This window comes from Lepeophtheirus salmonis, chromosome 5 (genome assembly GCF_016086655.4).
Source record: "Lepeophtheirus salmonis chromosome 5, UVic_Lsal_1.4, whole genome shotgun sequence".
Taxonomy (NCBI): domain Eukaryota; kingdom Metazoa; phylum Arthropoda; class Copepoda; order Siphonostomatoida; family Caligidae; genus Lepeophtheirus; species Lepeophtheirus salmonis.
Genome location: NC_052135.2, coordinates 39,800,759 through 39,815,429, shown reverse-complemented (window position 1 = coordinate 39,815,429; position 14,671 = coordinate 39,800,759).

Here is a 14,671-nt window from a genome sequence, read left to right as displayed (position 1 = left end):
TAGTATTCCCAAATTAAATTTATCTATGTAGACATTTCCACTTCTTTAGCATTTTTTACAAAATCTTTCATTGCTTTAACGGCTGCTTACGCATGTCTGCTGCTTTGGTGGGGATAGTGTGAAATAGATTTATCATGTTGAATTTTGAAATGATTAATGAAATCTTTGAATTCTAAAGATTTGTATTGAGGTACGCCATCTATTCTCAAACGGTTTGAAATTCCAAATATCATCATGTGACATTTTAACGCACCAGCCACGTTTTTGTGTTTGAAGCTTTGTGAAATTGGATCACGAAGGGCCATCTGCTGTATCAATCTAAATAAACTTCGAAATATTTCCCCCCATATTCGAAAATATCTTCCGATGTCGCTTCATATTGCCTCATCACAAGTTTCTCATTAATTGTCCAATCAGATTTACTATTTCAAATTATTGACATTTTTTACAAGTCTGAATTTTTGAAAAATGTTATTCTGAAAATTCGGCCAACAGTATATTATTCTTGCTCTTTTGTTCTCTCTTGACAGCCCTAAATGGTGTTCTTGAAGTCCTTCGAGCTCTTTTGACGGTTTGTCTTTAGCACTATATTTCTACAATTGTGCATTAATATTAATCTTCATCTAGCTTCTTTCTCAACCAATAAACGGTTCTACATTTTCTTGTAAAGATGGAATGGATGGTTTGGTGGTAACTTCCTGACGTCATTTTTTTCTAGTAATGACTGACATACCATGATATAGTCTTCGTCTTCTTCTGTTTTGTCAAACATTTGATCCAAGGCCTTGTCTTCTCTTAATATTCTATTGCAAATGGCTTTGCATATTATTATTCTTCCACAGGTTTCTCAATTGGAGCACTGCTTAAATGCATCTGTGATAAAATGAGTCTTCCCCTTCGTCCATTTTATGTTGAAGGTGTATGGGGCTAATTTTTCTATAAATCACTGTATACATTAGTTTTTGATTCCTCTCCTACCGGTTCTATTAATAATACCTGTTAACGGCTTGTATTCCTTCTTGATTTTAAATTATCTTCCTAAAAGGTCAATTTCGCATTTTTAAATGGCCCGAAGTATAGCAAGTAGTTGCAATTTATGAGTTGCATATCTTGATTCAGTCTCACTTATAAATCGTGACCCACAAAAGTACCAATTGTTGGCATCCTTCTGCTCCTTGCATAAATGCATATCCTAATCCATGCATCAGGCATTATTTTTACTTGTTTCTTTGGATCATAGTTAGTGAGGATTGGTGATGTACACAATATATTTTTTACTTCTTCAAATACCTTTGAGTGATCAAGTAACCGTTAAAATACACTTTTGGAACTTTATAATTCACGTAATTGACCCATAGGATGTACAATATCCTTTGAAAGCTTAGTTAATTGGTTTACTAAATCAAAAGAAATACTTCGAAGCTGTGAAATATTTGGGTTCAGAGAACTTAAGTATTTCTTCAATTTTACACGAATCCTCATTAACAACGTTTATTTCCTATTGTGATACCTTGAAATTTTTGTTCTTCTCCAATTTGTATTATATTTTAGTTCAACCTCATCCAATTTTCTTCATATCTATTAATAACCTTATCCAAGAGGTTTTTGACTTCTTTGCATGTCTCTCCATATCCCGAAATATCATCAACTATTTTATTATTGTTATTTATAATACTCAATACAGAGTCACCTATGCGGCAATATTCATTACCTGAAATGTTTAAACTCATTGGAGCTCTTGTGAATTGGTTTTTTCCTAACAAGTTAGGAATGTGGTTAAATATACAAAGGAACTGGAATTTTGATGAATCAAGAGTGAAAAATATCTTTGCATTTAATAAAATAGCAATTGCAACCTGGTTTGATGTGTTTTTTCTCTCGAAGACATTGAAGCCAATTCTAAGATTCAGGACGGAGTATTCTTCGTCGTAATGCCCATTCAACGCATCCAAACAAGTATCAATACTTTGAATTTCGGTCATATCTAAGAACTGTTCGAGATTAACCCAACAAGACGAAGAAAGACAGTCATCTAGATATCCTTGCTGTTCATCTAGTGGTAATTTTGACATTAAATTCGAAGAATAAAATCTCCAGACACCTTCATCCAGTTCTTGAATTCTACAAGACTATTGTTGAGTTCTAGAGGCTCTGGTTCTAATGAAACATCGGGGGGTTCTACTCGACTCCGTAGAAATATGTTGAAAATCATTCTTCTTATTCTTATCTGTATAGTTTAATTCCATGAACATTCTGCGATGAATTTGAATTGGTTTTTCTAATTCATTACACTTTTTCCTAAAAGATTTTCTATTGAAGAATCCTCGCATTCTGCAAACTCCTTTATGAGGTACCTGTATGTATTTAATTTAGAGTCCGCCACATTTCATTTTCATTAACATATAATTTAGTTTGAATACCCTGATTTGTAATTGAGACACTTGTAACCTAACTACTAAATTATATAACTTTAACTTGACTTAGGCCCAGCAGTTCAACTGCACAGCCTGTTGGCTGGGGTGTGTTATAGCATATTACAAGGGTTTCTTGGTGCACAGTAACGTGGCAGTGGTAGAGTTTAAACTGTATTTTGAAACAGTACTTCACCTAGACAACCTGTATTTTAGGATAACAGGAGATTTTCTTGATGATCAAGAGGATTGAGGTAGAGATATTTAATTTGATTGGAGTGGATCAGTTCACCTCCACAACCCATGGGCCATAGTGTATTCTTGCATATTAGAAAGGGTTTTGTTGCTTAGAAATGCGGCGGTAGTGTATTTTAAACTAGCTTGAGTCCCAGTAGTTCTACTGCACAACTTGAAAACCAGGGGCGTATTTAAGGATATTGGGAGGATTCATAGATGCTCAAAGAAGCGGCTTCGAGACTTCAAGTTCGACGTATTATCCAGAATAAACCAAATACTTTCTCATTTCTCTGAAAGGAGAGTCTTAGAATATGCATACTCATAAAATCAACATGAAAATAATTCATAAAATTTTAAGGTGTTTGTTTTTTTGTTTTATATTAACCTGAAAAGTTATTAATCAATTATAATTTTTAATGTCCTTGGCAACACCAGGAAAACCTAGTAGTTGATTTAAATTTTGAATTAACTAGCAATACTTTATTGTAGTCCCTGATAGTGTCGCATTATATATTAGGTTAGGAAAAAAAGTCATTTTTTATTTATTTTTTTACGGTTTTTTTAAAAGACTAAGTATAACCTGTTCATTATTGATCATATCATATCATACGATATAGAGTAATAAAGGTATCAATGTATACTACAAAAATATATTTGACAATATTACACTTGGCCGGATCAATCGTGAATTAATGTCGGTCGAGTATGGAAGTCTCAAAAGTAGAAATTTGCCATGTTTTACATGTTTACTTATTGAAAGAGAAAACACGTCATTTCTCAAGCGATTAGTACCTGGTAATGAAAAATGGATCACTTAGGTCTATGACAAGTAACAGAGATCAACAGCTAATGAAGCAGCCAAGACTGTGGCCCCCCAGGATTCACTGCCAGGAAAGTCATGCTATGTGTTTGTTCGAATTGACAGGAATAAACTACTATGAGGGGCTCTCCTATGATCATATGGGTTTTTTTTTCTGCCCAATTCTCCTGTCCACTGTGAACACCTCAAACATTTGAAGTTGGTTATCAGCAGAAGCGGCCTGCATTGGTGAATAGGGAGGACTCGTATTTTATCAAGACAATGCCATGCTGCAATCATCTTTAATGACGCGCAAGAAGCTCTGGGAGCTCGTATGGGAAGTTCTTATACATCCACCCTACAGTTTCGACCTGGGACAGAGTAAACTACTTTTTCTTGTCTACGGCCAACGCGCTTAGGGGTACAAATTGGGCCTCATTAGAGGCCTGTGAAAATTGGTTTTGCAATTTATTTACCAATATAGAAAAGGGCATTATAATGTTGGATTATCGTTGGTAACAAATTATCAAACAGAATGGGGGATACTTGGCTTAAATTGGATGATTGTAACAATTCCTATACAGCTGTCTAATAAAGCGAAAAATACGAAATTACTTTTTTCCCAACCTATTATTATATAAATCATATTTCTGCAAGTATTTATATTTATGACGTTCATAGAGAAAAAAATCATGATATAGAAAATATCATTTCATTGTTTCATGTGTAACATGCATAATTTAAAAAGAATATGTATCTATATTTTTAATGCATATTGGTCTTCGTGTAAATCATTCAAATGAAGACATTCTCATTTAATAAATAAAAATTTTTATAAAATGCATACTGCTAGTTATTATTATTGTTTAAATGATGAGGTCTGACAAGAAGATATTTGATCTATCCCAGTTATTACATTTTTTATCTTTTTTCAATTAAATATTAACAATACCTTTAAAATAGTGGTATTGGTTGAGTAATTTGGAGCGAAAGAATTAGTAGAGTCGCTAAAAAATATTAAATTGGATATTAAAATAAGTTAAGCTATTTTTGAAAAGAATCAACCATAAGAAATAAGTAAACACATTTGGATAATTCTAAAAAAGAGTTTTTAAATTAATATCGTACATTTTGGGGCACTAAACAACCATTTTTTTAAATGAAAACTTATTTTCACTAATACTGATGAAAATTACAAAGTATTTAAATCTTAAAATGAAACCAACAAATAAAGGAACATAGAACTTACTGCCAGCCAAAAATATTTTCCTCTAATACCTAGTTTTATTTTATATTAGAGCTTAAAAAGTATAACGGATATATTATTTCATAATTAACAATAATATTTTTATATTTTAGAAAAACAATTAACTAGTACCATTGAAGTAATAACACATTTTTCTTTAATTATCCTACTCTTCTCATACTTAATCCATTCAAAAAAAAATATGATCAAATTTAGCCATTTTATAAAATTTTTTACTATGATTTCACTCAAATATCAATTTTTAAGATTTTCATCAATTAGTATTCAATGAAAGAGTTTACTCTTTTTTATTCTTAAAGCCATTTAAGGTTCTTGAAGATTTATACCATGAAAAAATTCAATTAATTTAATCGTATAAAAACATAAACTATGCGCCTCGTCTTCAATTACGATACAATTTAAAAGGTTCTATACAATAAAGTTATTTAATTTTTTAATACGTACCTAGTAAAATCAAACGTTGACCAATTATAATTTAAATTTTATTCATATCAAAAATGACGAGAAGACACTCTTATTATATATATATATATATATAAATACCCAAAAAGACCAAAAACTATATACATACCGAAAAACTTATTAGGGTACTATGCAATTTTTATAGTAATCCATACTATGTATGTAAATAAAATTTAGTCAGAAGGTCATCTTTATGGAAAAATATTTCTTAAGTGTCAATATTGTCTTCATACATAAACCGCACAAATATTTAATTTTAAAAGTCATAAAAAATTAATTAAAAAATAATTGACTAGTATTTTTTTGGCATTATTTTATTTTTTATGTAAGCATCATATGAATGAGTAGAGTTTTAAATTAAAGCACTTTCACTATGTAGAAAAAAGAACACGATAATTGACATAGTAACACTGACATTTGGAAGAATGTTTGGGACCCAAGCAATTTAAGTGACATAACGTATTATTGTATTAGCTGCAATGAATTATAACTAGAAGGATATCAACAAAAACCCCACTCCGTATCTCTATTCTAATTGATACTAACAAAGAATTACACCTATAACTCATAAGGAAATAATCATTGCTACTCGTTCAAAAACACATGTACTTATGTTCAAGGACTACAAAAAAACTAAAAAAAAAACAAACACTGTTTAGGTCAACAAATAAAAGGAAGAAGGCTATTTTATAAGAAATTCAGTTTTTGGTGTATTACTTAGCTTGTAAAAGTGATATTAAGGCGTTATTTGTAGGGTTTTCATTCACAAGTGATTTTTGAGATATAGTTGTAAAAAAAAACACATCAATTTATCCTTTATCTTAAATAGTATAATTCTTAAAGAATAATATTATTCAAAACATATTGAATTTATTGATACTTTTTTCTTCATATAAAAAAGTTTTTTATGTGAGTAGATACATAAGTATAAAACGGTCCTAAAAAGAAATAAGAGCTCAAACATTTGTGTATGTTGCTAAGGAGCAATAAGCCAAAATTCTTATATATAACGACTTTTATATATATGAACATAAATTCTCGCACCATCTTTTGCGCAATGCTTATTTATTCACTATACATACATATAAAATTTTCTTTCTTGTTTCTAAGAAATATTCTCTTGTCTTTTCTTTTCTATTTCATAATTTTAACTAGAGCTGTAAAAGTTATGACCCACAATTATGTTGAAAAAATGTACTGAAAATTAACGTGATTATCCTGTGATTTTAAATAATGTTTGTGAGAAGAGCAACTTTGGGGTGAGATGACTATGACTAAAGTGCAAAATAAGTATATCCTTTTTAAAATGTAAATGTGTCTTTAGTTAATCGGTACATTAAAACATCATATCATATCCTACCCATTTTATATAATAATTTAATTTGTTCAATAGAAAAGGAAACCATTAAGAAATTATCATTCAATTATATAGAATATACATTATGTATTTTAATTTAACCCAAAACAAATTTATTATGTACAATATATACTTGAATACTGAAGATTAATTGGAGCTTAGTAATAATTCAATCAAACTTGTGGAAAATAAATTATCAGTTGAATTATTTTTGAAGCACTTTTCCTATTTTTATTTGCATTAAGTTGATAGTTTGCTTTAGAAAGACATATTTAGCTAAGGTATTTGACAATTTCGAAACATTTTTTTAAAGTGATGAGTAGGTGATATTTTTGATTACTGATACAATGTTGGATAGATATATATTCTTTTTTTTTTACTCTTGCCCATTTCAAGAGCTTACCTTGTATACATTTTATATTATTGTTAAATGTGTTTAATTATTAAAATTGGTTGGAATTAAGAATATAAAACACATATTCTATCTCATTAAAAGAATAATTATTTAATGTTTAAACTGTTGCATTTCCGTCAAGCACAAAATAAGAGAGGATTCCATATTCATTTAAGTGTTTACTGGCGTAGCTGTCATGGCCTTTTATTAGATACGCTGCATCTACTATGAGAAGAAGGAAATAAACACAAACCCCTCTCCTTATTTAACAAGGACTTAATCAGAAATAACTCTGATGTCGATCCTCGAATCATCAGTGTTATTAAGGAAATCTGCAGAATTATATATATATATATATATATAGACTTTTAAGGGTTTTTAAATTTTTTGAAATAAAAATTAGAGAAATTAAAATTTTGAAAAAATTAAAAAGTTAAAACTTTGAAAAAAAAAAAATCAGAAATCCACCACTGCTTACAAAAAATTATATCCAAATATAATACTTTTAAAAATTCACATCTGTTCACAAAAAAACAAAATTTTTGGGATAAAATTTCATAAATATTCATAGCTATTCTCAAAAAAAAATATAAAAAAAAAATTTCTTCCAAAAATAAGTTTCAAATATTAAATTTTTGGGAAAAAAATTGACAAGGATCTTAAATATTCAAAGAAAATAATAAATTTTTTTGCAAAATAAATTTGATGAATTTCATTTAATTTCAAATACTAAATTTTCTAATGAAAAGTAAAATAATTTTGTATTGAGGAAGGCTACAGCCCTTCCAGCCCACACCCTGCAGACGCCCCTAGTTACTCTCTCTTGTTCCTCAAAACATGCACTTGTGATTACTTAATAATTAGATGTGCTCATTTGAATAATTAATTAAATATGAAACAGCTTTGAAAAATAGAACAAATTTTGTTCACGTATAACTACAAAAAGTGGGGTAATTTTTGGTAGAATGACATATTCATCAAATAACTTCCACAAGGTTAATTCGTGGTGATAATTTTATGATTTTTGAAATAAGAATCCTTAAACATTTTTTAGCACAAATCGGTCTTTTTTTTTTTATTCAAGATTTTTGATTTTTTGTGAGAAATAGAGAATTACTTTGATTATAAGTAACTAACGGACTGTTTTTACCGATGTTTAAATAATAAACAGTTGTCTTCAAATGATAATACTAATTTTAGATTTGAAATTTTTCAAAAAACATATGGTTTTAAATATTTTTGATGAAACAATACATTTGTAAAACTGAAATATCATAAGAGAAACATTGACATATATTTGCTTTTGCATTCTTCAAGTGTTTCTCAAATCGAGAATTCCAAAACTCAAGCAACAAATGTGATGTTATTGGGCTAAATATATGAATATATATGTAATTCAAAGTAATTCGAAAGTAAAGCTTTATGTATTTACATTGTAGGAAGAAGGTTTCAAAGGATCAATGTATTAAAAAGGCGAAAATGAGACATGTTTTATTTATAATGGCGAGCTTGTTTTTAAGACTTAAGTGCATTTAAGTCAATATGAGCAGGGAACATGCAATAACACTTGTTCAAATATATTTAGAAAATGAACATTTTCTAATGTTTGCAACACCTGTACCTATGTACTTTGTATATTTGTGTATGTCAACAATGATACACAAAGTGCCTTGAAAATTCATGTTAGAATAAAATTAGTTAGATATATATTCTATTTTGTGTTTGCAATTCAATTTGGAAGTTCTGAACTGGTCCTAAAAGGTAATATTGTTTTTACTATATCAAATTCAGTATTTAGACTGGGCCTAAGAAAACAAATGAGAATATTATCTTTAAAGCGATATCGTCAAAAACTTTTGTTTGGACGCGTGTTTTACAATAAAGTATTTGTTAAAAATGTCGCCAAAAACGCAATTTTCATTCAATTACAGAGTTGTTTTTTTGGTAGTTAGGCTCAGTTTTTCTATAAATTATTTATTGTTCATTATTGTAAATATCTAAAAAATGACAATATACTGGGAATAAGGGGGGGGAGGATACACAATTTTCAAAACTATATTTCTTATGATTTAAGGTGTTGCAAATCTGTTAAAATACGAATTTAGAAAAGAACCGCTTCAAACCATTCAAGGGTTTTATAAACTTACCGCAACATAGATTAATAATTCCATCTAAATGCAATTTTTTTAATAATTCTTGGTTATCTATCGTTTAGAGTACTTTATGTAAGTCATGTTTCATATAAAAGAAAAGAAAAGTTAGTTATTGAGGTGTCAATATGCTTAAAAGTTGATCTCAAATCGAGAGAATTATTCAATTTGAAATTATGGCTTCTATGAAAAGGTGAATATCTTATAATATATTAATGTTAGTTATTAAATTTAAAATGGAAATGTTTTTTGTGGTTGTTGTTGTTGTTCTGCATTAATTTTTAATTCACAAATAATTATCCCTTGTAATGATTTATATGCCCTAGTACCCCGATATCTCTTCTAAAAAGTGGACTGATTATACTCTAATGCACTATTGATGATGTCATCAACCTCATAAAAAGTTTTATAAGGACTAATTTATTGTTGAAACCAGTCTTGTACGTTCAGAAACCGATTAAATAACGATCACCTGACCGAAATATCGATCAGGGCGAAATCATTTATGACAAGACTAAAATGGATCTTGGGCAATTTCTCAACAATAAAAGTTTTACATAAATATTATATTATTTTCTATTAGAACAACTGTATACATTATTTTGTTATAATGTGAATCGTAGGTTATTCAGTTTCTATGATTAACAATCATTATTTGTCCATGAAAATGATTAATCTGTTAAATATATTTATGTTTAAAATACTTGGTGAAATACATACAAGTCCCTCCATCATGCTGAGGAATTAATTTATTACAAAATCGATTTTTTTTCTCAACATTATAATAAAAAAAGGACAACCAGTAATGTATATCGAATATATGTTGGTATGTAGTATAATACTATCTATGCAGAAGGAATATTGTTTGTTATACGAGAATGTAGAGGTAAGATATTAAACCAATATCTGTTTTTCGATAACTAATCGTTTAATTGATTTTCTCTTTCATTCTACCTTTTAATGGCTTAGAGTAATTGAAATGTGCATTACAACCTTGCGTTTAGCTACCTAAATACGTACATATATATATAATTATTGTATAGTCGTTTTACTAAATAGCTTTTTAAGGAAGATTTAATATACTGGTATAATTGATATATATTATACATCATCGAATAAATAATAACAATTATTTTTCTATTTGTTCTGAATCCATCACGATTTGGATTATCGTCAAATTAATTTATGCATTAATAATCATTTTAGATATGTATCTAAGCTTTCTTATATTGTAATAATTATTTTATATGCGTTTAAGGCCAAAATGTATAAAAAAACTACAGTTGTAAAATTAGAAACGGAAAAACGATTCGTACTTTGATTTTTTTTCTTCTCTTTCTGGGCTTTATTTGATAGATCATGGTGACGCTAACATTTTTGTTTCTCAATGATGAACTCACACCCACTTTTCCAGTACTTTTATATATATATGGATAATTTAATAATTACATATACTTATGTTTAAATATAATTTTCCAATATTTTTCTTCAATAAATGCTATTTTAAATGTAGAAAGTTTTCATTTATGTAGCAGTAATAGATTATATCCCTTTCAAGCCATATAGCAGGTAGCTGATTCTAGCAATTATTAAATTAGTATTTCCATAAGTATAGCTCTTGCTTCTTTTTTGCACTCTACGAAATACACAACCCCAATTATTGTGTTGTATGGTATTACTGGTGATATAGTGGTACCGAGGTACAGACGCGTTTTAAACGGTACTATGTTAAAATTGATATTGTAACTAGTACTTGCAGAGTCATAACACAATAACTATATTTTTATTTTATGACTTATTCATATCTTTTAAATATTGATGATGAAATCTAAATAAGTCTAATATTGATGATGATTTTTTTTTTCAAATTAATGTTCATCTCCTTAGCATTCAAAATAGTACTTACATGACGGTTAGACTAGACAATATAGTCCATGTTTGTGGATATTGTACATTATGAACAGTACAAGAGATACATTTATGAACAGTTAAAATAGTTTATGTATATCTGGGTACATATTTGTGAATTTGATATATTTGTTGTGTAAATACTTTTGTCATTTAATTTACGGTTTAAATATTAAATGGTCTTATCCGAAGAATTTGTATTACCACACCCCCATGACCTCACTATATACCATTTGCAATTTAAAATGAGAATACATAGTACGAAGATGGAAAAAATGAGTATTTTTTATTTTATCTAATGTATACTCATTAAGAATAAGAATCAAAAGGTCAATGATCCATTACAATTGTACTAAAAGTTTTAATCCCTGAATATGATTCTATTAGATTTTTAATCCATAAAAACTTTATTATAATTCTGGACCAAAATGTAAAAGGGTTTGTGAAGTGAAATAAATAAAATCCTGTCTTAGCCTTATAACTGCAAACATTCATATTTAATAGAAAAGTTTTTAATGCCTATTTGTGCAGTTTGGCAATGTTTTAGCTCAAAACCCCTGGGATATTATAAGATCAAGAAAATATATTCTAATAGATTTTTTATGCATATCGGGACTAATTAATAATAATGGAAAGACAAAAATACTGAGCTCTTATAAAGGTATTATAGGAAAAGGTTGGACAAGTTTCTGGACTTCAACGGAAATTAAACTATTTGGATCTTTGGTAGAAATTTAGCATACCAGTAAAATAAAAGATAAATTGTCGGACGAATTGGACGGGCTAGCTCCTTTTTCATTGGCATGGACCTAAATATGTGCGACAATATTAAAGCATGGAACATTTACGTCATCACAACAATTATCCACCTTATGAAGGTCACTCCATATGATGAGAGAACAACAAAAAAAAATTGAATGAGATAGAGTTTTCTTTCTTCCAGCTAAAGAAAAAGAATGTTATTTCATTTGAAGAGATGCACGGACCAATAATAGTGAGGTTTATCTGTATTGAGTATATCAGAGATGTGGAAGGTTTGAATTTTTATTGGATAAAGAAAAATTAGGCACATTTTAGAGTTTTGTTACGAAACCCTCAAAATATTCTTTGAGGAAAATAGTTTTCCTTTGTTAGGAAATCCTTGTACCAGTTATTGGAGAATATATAAATTACTCGCTTCCTATTCTAAGTGCATGAAAGATCTGTACAAAGGAGTAAGAGATGTTACCCAAATGCTGGAGCTATCTCTGAGCCTCACGGAAGTGGAAACAATCTCTGCAAAAATCACAGCAGATGTTATGGGTTCTAACCCACTAATAAATAAGATGGCGGAACATAATTTCGTGCGAAATTTGGAAAATTTATAGGTGTCCAAAGACATTTAGTACCTTTTCAGATGAGAGCGTCTTTGATATCTACTTCTGAAATTAAAAGATGTTTTAAAAAACCAACCATGTTTCCCTTTCCTAGGATACCTGGAGAGGAGAAAAAAAAGATATGTGGCCGGTAGCATTAAAGCTATGGAAACCAAATATTGGCCTGCGACTGAATTATGGTTTAAGTATCGCCTACTTTGAGGAACGCTTAAGGTAGGTTTCATGTTTTATAAGGATCGAAGGGGCTTTTGTCCTCTCTACAATTTAGTTAGTGAAACGACATATCTTTTGGCAGTGTGAGATATTGAAGCATCTGTAAGGGGGTGTTTCACAGTTTATGTTGGATGCATTTAAGGTCAAGACCGGGCGTGATGAGTTTTTAGTAGAAAAGAAGAATATTTTATTAACGCCATCATAACAAAGGCTCAGTAAATTATATAAACGAAGAAGGCCCAAGAAGACGTAAGCCTCCGAGGTGTTATTCCCTTTATCGAATTATATATCAAAGTCTGACAGGGACTCAGATGACTTATTTTATTTTTGTTTTCTCTATTAAATGATTTAAATTTTTGTGTTATAATTTTTTACTGTGTCTTTAATTGTTCTACATTGATTTAATTTCAAATATGTATCGATATATACTCTTAAATATGTTTTATACATTATAACCTATGTTAATGTATTTAAATAGTCCTGAATTACTATAGTTCCCGATATTTCAGAATTCAGAATCAGAATACTCAGAGGAAAACTGAGATTAGTTTTGGATTTTGCGCTCATATGTAAATTAGATTATTGTCTTCAATTCATTTTTACAAAATCCCCTCCCCCTAATTATGTCCCTGTCTAATAAATTACTTATTAAATAAAATATTTTTATTAATTTCTAACTAATGACGGTTTTGAGAAGTTTGACAATACTTTAGCTCAAAAGCCACATGAATGCAATGGCAAATTCATTTTCAATTATTCATTAAATATAGCTTTTTAATCCATATCTAACTTATAATATTTCAGTATTACAAATGTTTTCGAAAAAGTGTTATAATTGCTTGTATTATTTTAAAAATTACAAGCCTCATTTATCAGGGGGCAGAGTCAACTTTATTATAAACATCAGCAAAAACAAGTAATCAATTACTTGAAATAAAAAATTCTTAATTTTTATTAAAAACTCCAAATGTTTGGTTTAAAAGATAATCTTTTCATTTTGACCAATTTTTAAGAAATCAAACTTTTTTTTGCGTAGAAATAAAGAATTATTATAAATTCAAAATTGTTATGGAAAAAAATTGTTTTAATTCACATTGGACTACGTTGTGCCCCATAATAGGGTCAAACTAATTATTATTTGGTTGATATTATTTAAAATTCTACCAAATTAAGTATTGTTTTAAGAAACCTACATTGTGACATGGATATATCGTGGTGTATTGTGTAAAGGAATAATTAAAAAGTCAAACATTATCAGAGATGATTTTGTACATACATATAAGTGATTGATCGTCCATGCTTCATCTCTTTCCTTCTCCCATGTACAGTACATTGTATACCATACATATACCGGGTGTCAAATAACTATTTCTGTATTTATAAATGGATGTATAACTAGAGATGGTTTGAGTAAAGTTTAACAATTCAACATGGCTAAAAAGTAGACAAGCAGTGTTATATTTGTTTACAACTTTAACCCAATACAAAAAAGTAAAAAAGGATTATGAAAACTATGGAGAGAAATAGCTCAGTGAACAATGCCCTCAAGACAAGTTATTCGCCTGAAATCAGTGTGCACGAGTCCGAATCTTGGTAGCTCTTACAGATGGAAATAAATTCATGCTGTGTATATTAACTTCGCGATCTTCATCAGATCATATAGTCTGCAGGGATACAATTTCAATTTTCTAGATTAAAATTTAAAGAAGAGGTTTTTGTGAGGATATTTATTTAACAAAATAATCTGAAAAAAGTATTTGGGGCAGCTGTTGTTTGATATATGAGCCCTGAGATCTAATAATTTCCTCATAACGAGGCCTAAATACCTTGCAAACCTTCACTATCTAGTTAGAATCTTGCTTGGTTTACTCCTTTTTGATGGAATCCTCTAGAGATTGGATACTTTTGTGAAGAGTAACACAACCGTCCCTCAAGACACGCCTATATAGGTTTCGTTTCTGGAGAGGAGGGCGCCCACATTTGGAGTTCCAAAAGTCCAGAAAGTTATCTCACATAGATACCTGGATCTTCGTCGTGTGATGACTCGGAGCTCCGTATAAAGTGCAAATAGAGTTGTGCCCAAATTTTTGTCCGACC